The sequence below is a fragment of the Pinus tabuliformis genome, chromosome 7 (assembly GCF_031772625.1).
Source record: "Pinus tabuliformis cultivar Carrire ecotype Pingquan chromosome 7, CPIR1, whole genome shotgun sequence".
Taxonomy (NCBI): Eukaryota; Viridiplantae; Streptophyta; class Pinopsida; order Pinales; family Pinaceae; genus Pinus; species Pinus tabuliformis.
Genome location: NC_142293.1, coordinates 759,741,046 through 759,751,316, shown reverse-complemented (window position 1 = coordinate 759,751,316; position 10,271 = coordinate 759,741,046). Strand labels below are relative to the sequence as shown.

The 10,271-nt window shown below is 40.7% G+C and overlaps 1 pseudogene; it reads right to left on the bottom strand.

Annotated features, from left to right (window-relative positions):
• Positions 1–376: 376 nt before the first annotated feature.
• LOC149249747 (protein EXORDIUM-like 2 pseudogene) lies at positions 377–1,743 on the bottom strand (annotated as a pseudogene).
• Between the last annotated feature and the right edge of the window lie 8,528 nt (positions 1,744–10,271).

Sequence of the window (10,271 nt, the reverse complement as noted above, 5' to 3'; positions counted from 1 at the left end):
AACATCGTTTGTAAATTAGTCCACCACTTATGTGATTTGTTTTGTTGCCGGCCATTCTGGTTTCTTCTGATGTAAAGAGAGAACTATGTTGCCGGCCATTCTGGGTTCTTCTGATGTAAAGAGAGAAAGAAATGCTCAATAAATTCAAGTTTGGGTGCTTAATTTGCAACGGGCACTATTGTGTATAAAGTAGACGCCTGAACGGTTACAGGGATGACATATTTGGGTAAAGTCATTAAATTTCCTGTACTTTGAAGTCTCTGCATTATCTCTTATGGTGTGAAAAGGGTTCACAGACAGACCATCTCACACATATTCGAGGAACCATACAAAATCAAAACGCATATTTCAGTTGTGATTTCATTCTGGGAACAGAACAATGAAGATTTCATTCTGGGAGCAGAACAATGAATAGAGATTTAACTGCCCCAATCCCTTGTATCATATTCAATAGTAGGCAATGGTATTAAGTACAATGTCCAACTTACAAAAAGTACAAGGATTTGTAACAGTTCCCAGCACAATTTGTACCATACAGAAGCTCCAGGAGAACTGTTGTTCTAGAGCAAGTAGAACAAACCTGTTTAAATTAAACCAAGGTCTTGCACGATTTGGTAAGAGGATCCCACATGGCTGGAAGGAGGAACATGCGGCCATTGAGCCCTCGAGCATTGAAGCTGGCTCCTGTAGTTTTGTCTACCAGGAGCTGGCCTGCGTATCCGGGATATGCCCCTCTTCCATACATTCCCCTGCAAGCAGACACACCCTCTAGAGGCAGAGCAGCATCGCCTTGAAAAAAACCAGTATTGAAGGGATTTGTAACAGTCCCCACAAGCACAGTGGCAATATTTATGATCATACCATCCACGCCCACATCGCCATTAGGGGCTACCAGAGGTATAGTCTGAGGGCCGTAGAGAGGCTGGTGGAAAGGCCAAGCGCACTGACCAGGGCACTGTGTTACAGAGTTCCCAACCCATGCATATGGCAAAGAGACTGAGCGCCTCCCCTTCCCACCTTTTACACTAGAATGAAACCCACATGAGCTCATGCAGAATCTTTCTACTACAACATCTTGGGCAGTGAGGACCAAGAAAATCCCTTTCTCGGGCACTAAAGTATTGGAGACCACAGATGCCCTGAGGACCAGGGCTTCAATGTGGGTTCTCTGTAGCCATTTTCCAAGGCTGTAGGACTCATCCAGTGTCTGATTCACCAGCACTATTTTCTCATTCTTCTTCTTCTCAGTCGCTACAGCAGAGCTCATACTGAATAATGCATCCTCTCTGTAAATGTCAGTGGTTTTCCACCATTCCTTTACAGATGGTTGGTTCCTCAGTAATGTCTCTTCTTCTTCCTCTCCCAGGGAGTGCAAGAAATCCCCAATAATCGATCTCTGGACCGGACTGAACTTTCCATACCAAACCACATGAACATCTATATCAGAGCTCAGCAGAGGCCCATTATGGTAGATCAGCTGCACTGCCGGCACCTCCTCTGCCATAGACCTAAACGACGACATACCTGAACAGATTCCCAACAAAGCCATGAACAACCACCACCCATTCATGCCATTAACCGCCCCCATGATTCTAATGACAATGCCTGCACAAGAATTATCAACGTAGCGTTTCCTACCCAAACCCATCAGAAACTAGTCCTAAACAAATCGACGAGCAGCTGCACGAAGTCCAGTCCCTGCCTAGAGTTTAATGAGTAGGGATGCCTGAAGGTACCCCTGAGCTCTCCCCCAGTGACGAGGAAAGAGGGATTCCTGAACAGTTAAATAGCATTCATAGCTTCGACAGCAAGCAAAGTCAAGGTTCGGATTCCGAGAACTCCATAAGTTAATTGTAGAGTTAAATATTTATTTTTTAGTGACAAATTAGGAATGATGAGTTGGAATCTTGTAAGTTGTAGGTTTGTTATAAGTTTCAGATAATTCTAACATAAATTTAAATTCAGGTATAATTAAATTTTTATCATTTGTTTAATTTTGTTAAAATTTTGTGAGCCTAAGAATTTGTTCGCTAAATAATATTATTACGGAAAAGAAAACATTTAATAATAATTACAAAAGTAAAAGTAGAAAATCTTCGACTTTTTCCTGTGGTGTATATTTAATTAGATTATAATTTCAAATATTTATTTATTGTGATATGAATTAAAATATAATCGTAAGCTTGTAATCTATAAAAATAAGAATAATATTTCAATTCATCACCAGTGTAATAATAAAGAATTTATTTTAATTTTTAAATAAATAAAAAATAAATTTAATTAATTTAATATTTGATATTTAATAAATTAATTTTAATTTTAAGAGACATGATTTACTATCCGTGTAATTTATTTAAATAATATATTGTTTCACGAAAATAAAATTTAAATTTAAAAAAAAACATGGGTTTACAAAATCATGTTATAAAGTAGTTTGATAAGGAGTAACCAATTTTTTTCATTTTCTATGAGTTTAGTTTGGTTGGATATTTATATTTTTATAAAAAAAAAAATTAAAGAATTTGTAGTTTGATATGATATATTTAAATTGTTTATAGAGTGTAAAATAAAGAGAGTGTTTTGTTAAGGTATTTTGTAGTGTAAATGATATTGGTTTGAAATTTTGTGGGCAAAAATCTCTTCACGTTAAAGATTGGAGTGGTCAAATAAATTAAGTAAAAAACCCCTATATTAAAAATTGGTGTGCTCTAGACAGATTAAACAAAAATCCCCTTATATTAAAACCTAATATAACTCTAACCAATAAAACTTACAAAATAAATCACATAATTTAACTATATATAATTTAAACCATTTATTTTTATATAACTCTATTTTTTAATAAATTTATTTTTAAATATTTAAATATTTTTTTAAAACTTTTACAATCTTTAATCTAATTAAAATTGTATAAAACTCTAAACATCATTTTATTTATGAATAATAATCCTATAAATCTCAAATTTTCAAAATAATTATAACCCTATCTAAAACCAAAATACCAAACAGTTTGAATATTGTTTATGTTTATGGTATGCTTGTGATGACTATCTCTCTCTTCTAAACCCTAAACTCCTCATATCTATCCCTTTTAAACCCTAAACCCCTCGTGTCTATGGCCAACAGCCCTGATTTAACATTTTGTTTTATAATTGATATATATGATAATTAATATAAAAAAATTAAGTTTATAAATTTGATATTTAATAATTTATTTATCATAATTTTTAGTGGGTGGTTTACAAGTTAGAGGTAGTGAAAGATGTGTCCAAAGTTGTTTGCACCATAACAATGCATTTTTATTAACAATTTATGCACATATAAATAGTTTAACAATGGGCCGGTGGATATCATCCCAATTTAGGATTTGCATTTTCAAATTTGGTTTTATAATTTATAATAATTTTCATTTTCATTTTCTTAGTGTGGATTTTTTTATAATTCCAATTCCAATATTAAATTCACTCCAATTTATTCAAAATTTTGAATAATCATCTTCTTATTTTCTTAATGTGGATATTTTTATTCAATTTTCATTATATATATATAATGAAAATCTCTTGTGCGCCTCGTTAAAACATGGGTAGTTTTCTGCGGCTTTGAGGGGACCTCTTTCAGAGGATTTTGAAGTTTTCCTTTGCCATTTCTAGGAGGGGTCTGGTCTCCTTTCATTGAGATTCTTCCTACTCAATAAGGTATAAAATGTTAAAAGCTCTCATCAGCAGAATTAGAGCCTCCTTTTACATATACAGCCCTTGTCAGGACATTCGCTTTCGCATAGGAAAATGGTGGTGTGTTTTCCAAATCTTCTGCTGCTGTTTTGACTGCAACAGCCCAACTGAAGCGAAATAGCTTCTCTGGTTCTGCCTTCGAGTCCGCTGGGCTTTCCAGGGTTTTCCGGCCACTCTTTCCGACAATCAAGAATTTCAAATCTTTTTTCCGGGGTCTCATATCTCATCCATCTGAATTCACAGGCTTTTTCCTCTTGCTCCTTTAATGATCCTACCACCTTTTTGCTTGAACATGGCATTTCGGCGGCTGGTTTACGTCACAAATCCCTCCAAGGTACTTTTCTAGAGTCTTCCCTTTTCAGTGTTTGTCCTTTTCTCTGCCAGAGACTCTGGAGATCGACCAATTCCTGTACCTTCCATAGTTCTCTCCCTGCAGAAGTTTTATTATCCAGGTAACATTCTCCGCTGGCCTCCTCTCCTTGGGATCTTCCAAGGTACGGGAGATCCCCTTTTGGGATTTTCCTTCTGACCAATGATGGCAGAAGAAAGTGACTCACCGGCCACGAAAGCTCTTTTCGCCGCGGCCATTGAAGCTGAGTCTGCTCGGAACCTTGCCAGTGGGAATCCAAGGTGGCACAACTCGCTGTCAGACTCTCTCCCTCCGGGGCTGAGGGACCCTCCCATTCTTGGAAACCTTGCCTCCCATAATCATCATAAGGGTCGCTATAAGCATAAAGCCCCGGTCAAGACGGTTCCTCCCCCCAAGGCGATCTCTGTCTCGGGTCCCTCCCTGGTGGATCGTATTGAGAGTCTACAAAAGCTTGCACTGGTGGGGAAATGGTACTTCCCGGAATTGGACGAGGACCAAATGAGAAGCTGGGTTACAAAGTCTTGGTCTCCCATCATAGGATACACTCCAATTATCTCCCGCCTCATGAAGGACTGGTTCTCGTTCCACTTTCAAAAGGAGGCTGACTTGGAGCTGATTTTGAACAGACCATGGGTCTCGGGCAGAAGTTTTCTCTCTCTCTCAAGATGGTACCTCGGCTTCGATCCTCTCAAAAATACTCCCTCTCACAGCATGATCTGGGTAAAGCTCCCTAATCTCCCTCTTGAACTGTGGACGCCGGAGATCCTAGCCATTATTGGAGATGCCATTGGCAAGTTCATTTACGTCGACCCATGGGTCCGGGGGGAGAGGGATAAAAGAATCGCCTGGATTCTCATTGAAAAACCATACAAGGGTGGTTATCCTGACCAAATAGAAATTTCTTGGGAGGGCTCAAAGATATGTCAAAGGCTCGATTTTTGGGGCATCCCGTTCCGCTGCTCCTCCTGCCACCGAACGGGTCACCTCATTAGAGACTGCCGATTCCGCCGTCATAGGAAAATCGTAGCGCAAAAGGATTCTGATTCCCGCTCTGAAAAAGCCAGCCCCCCGGGGGAAAACTTCTCTTTCAAGTCCACTGAGTTACGAAGCTCGCAGGAAGATTCTCTGTTTAGGCCTGAGTCGCCTAATTTTGCAGGTTTCAAGAGCTCTCCATTATCGGCCGCTCTCAACGAAGCAGCTCCCTCCCCTCCTCTCATGAACGCGGCCGATTTCTCCAGCCCTCCAGTTTTAGAACAGTTTGAAGAGGACGCGGTCCCCCCTCCACCGGCGATGAACGTGGCTGACTTTGTAGTGGGATCACACCCAATTCTCATTTCCTCTTCCTCGCCATCTCCCATTCGATCGCCTCCTGTCATCCAAAAAGGGAAAGAAGTACTGTTGTCCCCGACCCCGTTCAACTCTCCAACAGACTCTCCGGTCAACAATTTTGACAGCGATATAGACCAGCTTCTCAATCGTCATCCTTCCATTCTCGAACCACTCACTATCCACAAGCCTTCCTTCCCCATCATTAGTCCCAACTCTGCCAAAAATATCACTGTAAGGAAAAAGCATAGAGGTGGGAGCCGTCACTTCAGAGGCAGGACCATCGCCTCCGAATTGGGAATCTCAAATCTCCCCCTGATAGATGTTCCAATTTTCGAGTCATCTCCTCCACAGCCTCTTAGAGCGAGCGCGGCTGGTCAGCCATCTAAATGACCTTCCTTATCTCTTATAACATCAGGGGTCTGGGAGCCGCCCCAAAATTTCTGGCTCTAAGAGAGACTCTTGTTTCTGCTCGGCCCTACATTATCTTTATCCAGGAAACAATGCATTCCAGCACGGCTTCCTTGGCTTTCTTCAGAAAGATGTTTCCATCATGGCACATGGCCGCCACAAATGCAGAAGGGCTGTCTGGAGGTTTGGTGGCTATGTGGGATCCGCTCATGATCAAGGCAAAAGCCTATAAGTGCAGCGCCGACATTCTCATCTCGGCCTCCATCAGAGGAAGATCACAAATCCTTAATATGTTGAACATATATGCGCCCTACAGGCACAGACTCCCTTTCTGGGATTCTTTGTTCAATTCGGAAATTTTAGACATTGACTCTTTGCTTATTGCAGGTGATTTTAACCTCACTCTCAGCTCGGAAGAGTGCTGGGGTCACTGCCGACCTGTGGACAGAATGGCCGACAGGATGAGAAGGGAGTTCCTAAATAGGGACCTAGTTGATATATCCCCAGAAATTATGACTCCCACATGGGACAATGGTAGGCTGGGCTCAGCCTACATCGCAAAAAGAATTGACCGCTTTCTCCTACACTCCAGCATCATCCAAAAGTGGGGAATGCCGGTCGCAAAAACTGGAGGGGACTTTACTTCGGACCACAAGGCCATCTTCCTGGACTGGGGGCATTCCGAGCGCAGAATGGGCTACTCCTTCAAATTCAACTCTATCCATCTCCAGGATGAATCCTTCAACGAATTCATCAAGTCCAGTTGGGGGGACATCATCCATGCACAGGACGCTTTTTTTCTCACTTTTCGTGACAAGATTCAACTGCTTAGGGAGAAAACAAAAACATGGCAGATTGAAAAGAAGCGAAGAGATTCACAGGATCTTCTCCACACTAAGCTAGAATTAAGTCGGCTGGCTTCTTCAATTCATCACAGTGGCCTGACGTTCGATAAAGCAACTCTCATCAGCTCCCTCGAAAGAAAGAAACAAGATCTGCTCAAGAAAGAGGAAGCATCTTGGAGGTTAAAAAGTCGAGCTATTTGGCTCAAGGAGGGGGACAGGAACACTAGATTCTTTCACAACTTCGCAAACGCCCGCAGAACAAAAAATGCAATATGGAAAATCGAGGACGGGAATGGGGATTTTCTTTTCTCCCAACAGGATATATCCGCAGAAGCTACAAGATTCTTCAGGGAGCAATACAAAAGGCAACACAGTGATCTAAATGACATGCTATGGGCAGTAGATCACTTGCCGGTTATGTTTGACGATGCTGCCAATGATGATTTCTACAGGCCCATCACGGAGGGGGAGCTTTCCGAGACTATCAAGAGCTTCAAAAAAGAAAAGAGCCCCGGGCCAGATGGCTGGCCGGTGGAATTCTTCACTCATTTTTATGACCTTTTTAAAAATGATCTGTTGGGCATGGTGGACGCCTCTCGCCTTTCTGGAAGCATTAACAGTGCTCTTTCGGCCACCTTTATTGCTTTAATTCCCAAGCAAGACAAATCTACATCATTTGGGGATTTCAGGCCGATCGCTCTATGCAATTCTCTATACAAGATCATCTCCAAAATTATTGCTGAAAGAATGAAGAAGTTTCTAAACATCTTCATAACAAAGGACCAGCATGCATTCCTAAAGGACAGGCTCATCATGGACGCGGTCGCTATGGCTCAGGAATGCCTCTTCTCTATATGCACAAAGAACACTGATGCTGCAGCTCTCAAAATTGATCTCAAAAAGGCTTTCGACTGCGTGGATTGGAGCTTTCTTAGATTTCTCCTTGCAAAAATCGGTCTAAGGCCCATGGCAATCAGCTGGATCATGGCGTGCGTCGAAAGTGTCCACTTTTCTGTGATTATAAATGGAATCCCGTCCACTTTCTTTCAGGCTGAGAGAGGGCTCCGACAGGGATGCCCTCTCTCCCCCCTCCTTTTTATCTTAGTGATGAATTGTCTTAGTTCGCATATCAATCATGCTGTTGCCGAAGGTAGATGCAAGCCTGTAAAAATATGCAAAGATATCAACCTTTCCCACAATCTTTTCATCGACCATATCTTAATTTTTTCTATTCTGTGCAAATCCACTTGGGCCTGCCTTTTCGTGATATTCAAGAAGTTTCAAAATGCTACAGGCCTCAAGATCAACTGCGGGAAATCAATGCTATACCATAATGATACAAACCCCATTATTGCCCAGTGGATTGCCGACCGCTTTCAGATCAATCTTGCTCAAATAAAAGATGGTTTCACTTATCTGGGGTTCCGCTTAAAAGCCAAGGGATATCGATGTCGGGACTGGACTTGGCTGGTTGATCGTTTCTACAACAAGATCTCAAGATGGGAAATGCGTTTTCTGTCCCTTGCTGGCAGATACATCTTGGTTCAGGCGGTTCTCTCCCAACTAGCGGTGTATTGGAGCCATCTATTCCTCCTCCCAGCTTCTGTTATCAAGAATATGAAATCCATTGCAGCTAATTTTTTGTGGGGAGGTCGATCGTTCCACTCTAAAATCCACCTTGTCAAGATGGACTCAATCACCAGACCGAAAAAAAAAGGTGGATGGGGCCTTCTAAACATGAGTCTTTTTGGGAAAGCGCTCATCTGCAAATCTCTCCACAGGGGTTTATATGGGAACAGTCCATGGAGTTCACTGATCAATCAAAAGTACCTCAAAGGTCGAAATCTGGCTTACTGGCTCAGAAGGTCCTCTCTCGGCATCAGGAACGGATCCCCCATCTGGCTCAGCTTCAAAAAGATCCAATCCTTTTTCCTGCAGAATTTAAAATGGACTTTTTTCTCAGGCTCCAGTGTCTTCATTGGTATAGATCCCACCTTATATAATCTAGAATCCATGATCCCTCCAATTTTACTCTCCTTTTTTCACACTAGGGGCATTTTCACCTGGGACAAACTTATTCTTTCTTGGTCCTCTCTTGAGCCTATCTGGAAATCTGATCTCCAGTTAGCCATCCCCCCCCCCCTCCGTCCTCTTTGGCTCTCATTCACTTCCAGATTTTCACAACGAGGGATTCTCCAATTAGGCACCAAGGATGAACTGATCTGGTCTACCGACTCCTCAATCCACCCCATCTCCGTCCGGTCCCTCTACTCTGCTTTATCAGCTGTCTTCCCTCCTCTCCCCCCTGTCTTTCCTGTCAAACTCTGGAAAGCCCCTTGTCCTCTAAAATCCATCCTTTTTTCATGGCTCCTCTTCTCCAACAGGAACCTCTCCTGGGAAGTTCTTCAAAGGAAAGGATGGATCGGACCTGGCAGATGTCAACTTTGCCTTGCGGAGCTGGAAACGAACAATCACATGTTCTTTCTCTGCCCCGCCTCCTCTGCTATCTGGTACGAACTCTCCTTGTTTTATGGTTTTCCTCACAGGTTGTTTTCCTCTGTACAGGAAGCTTTCTCTTGGTGGGGTTCCCAATGCCCCACCTGGCATGCTCTCTTCATCATTACATGCTGGAACATCTGGAAGTGGAGGAACAGTCGTATCTTCCAGGACTGCCGCCTGCCGCTTGTCTCAATTATTCCAATCATTATGGGATCTATGCCCACATCGCTCTAAAGCGGTTCCTTTTGCTTTCTATTTTTAGTCATGCAACATATTTCGCCAACAGCGCATCTGTATTTTTGTTCTTATATTAGTTTTTTGATCCCCCTGGGACAGCGCCTTCAGATCTTTTTCGATAATACTCTCAGTCTGCACTTTTGGACTGTATCTATTTGTAATATGTCCTTCTGCCTGTGGCTATTTGCTTCCATCTATTCATGAACCATCCTTCTGATTGGGGACCCGTTCGATCTGCTATTTCATCTTTTGCTTCACTGCTTGAGGTCTGATGCCTCCATGTATTCCCGAACATTATATTTTCTTAATATAATATATATCGTTTTTCTCTCTGAAAAAATATATATATATATATATATTAATAATTCCAAATCCATTACTAAATTTACTTCTTATAAATATTCTTCACTAACTTTTTTTATATATACGCTTTAAATTTATTCTTTGATATTTTAAATTTATATAATTTTAAACAAAATAAACAATAATATTAAATATACATTAAAAAAACCCTAATACCAAAATAACTTTTCCCTGCTCAAAAATTATTTCCCTTTTTTTATATATGTAAGTTTAAACCAACCAAGCAATAATATTTAATATATTATAATTCAAAATCTAATACTAAAGAACCCATTAACGTTGATCATCGCATAGACAATAATTTATGGATAGGAAAAAACAAGTAATTGGTATCAAATTTTTATTTAATAAATTAATTAATTAAATTTATTTATAAAACATAGATTAATTAGTTTGTGTAAAATTTAATTCTTAGTTTTTATAAATTTATAAATTTAAATCTTATGAGAAGAGTTGAAATATTTTTGAAGAAATTAAACCATTCCAAAA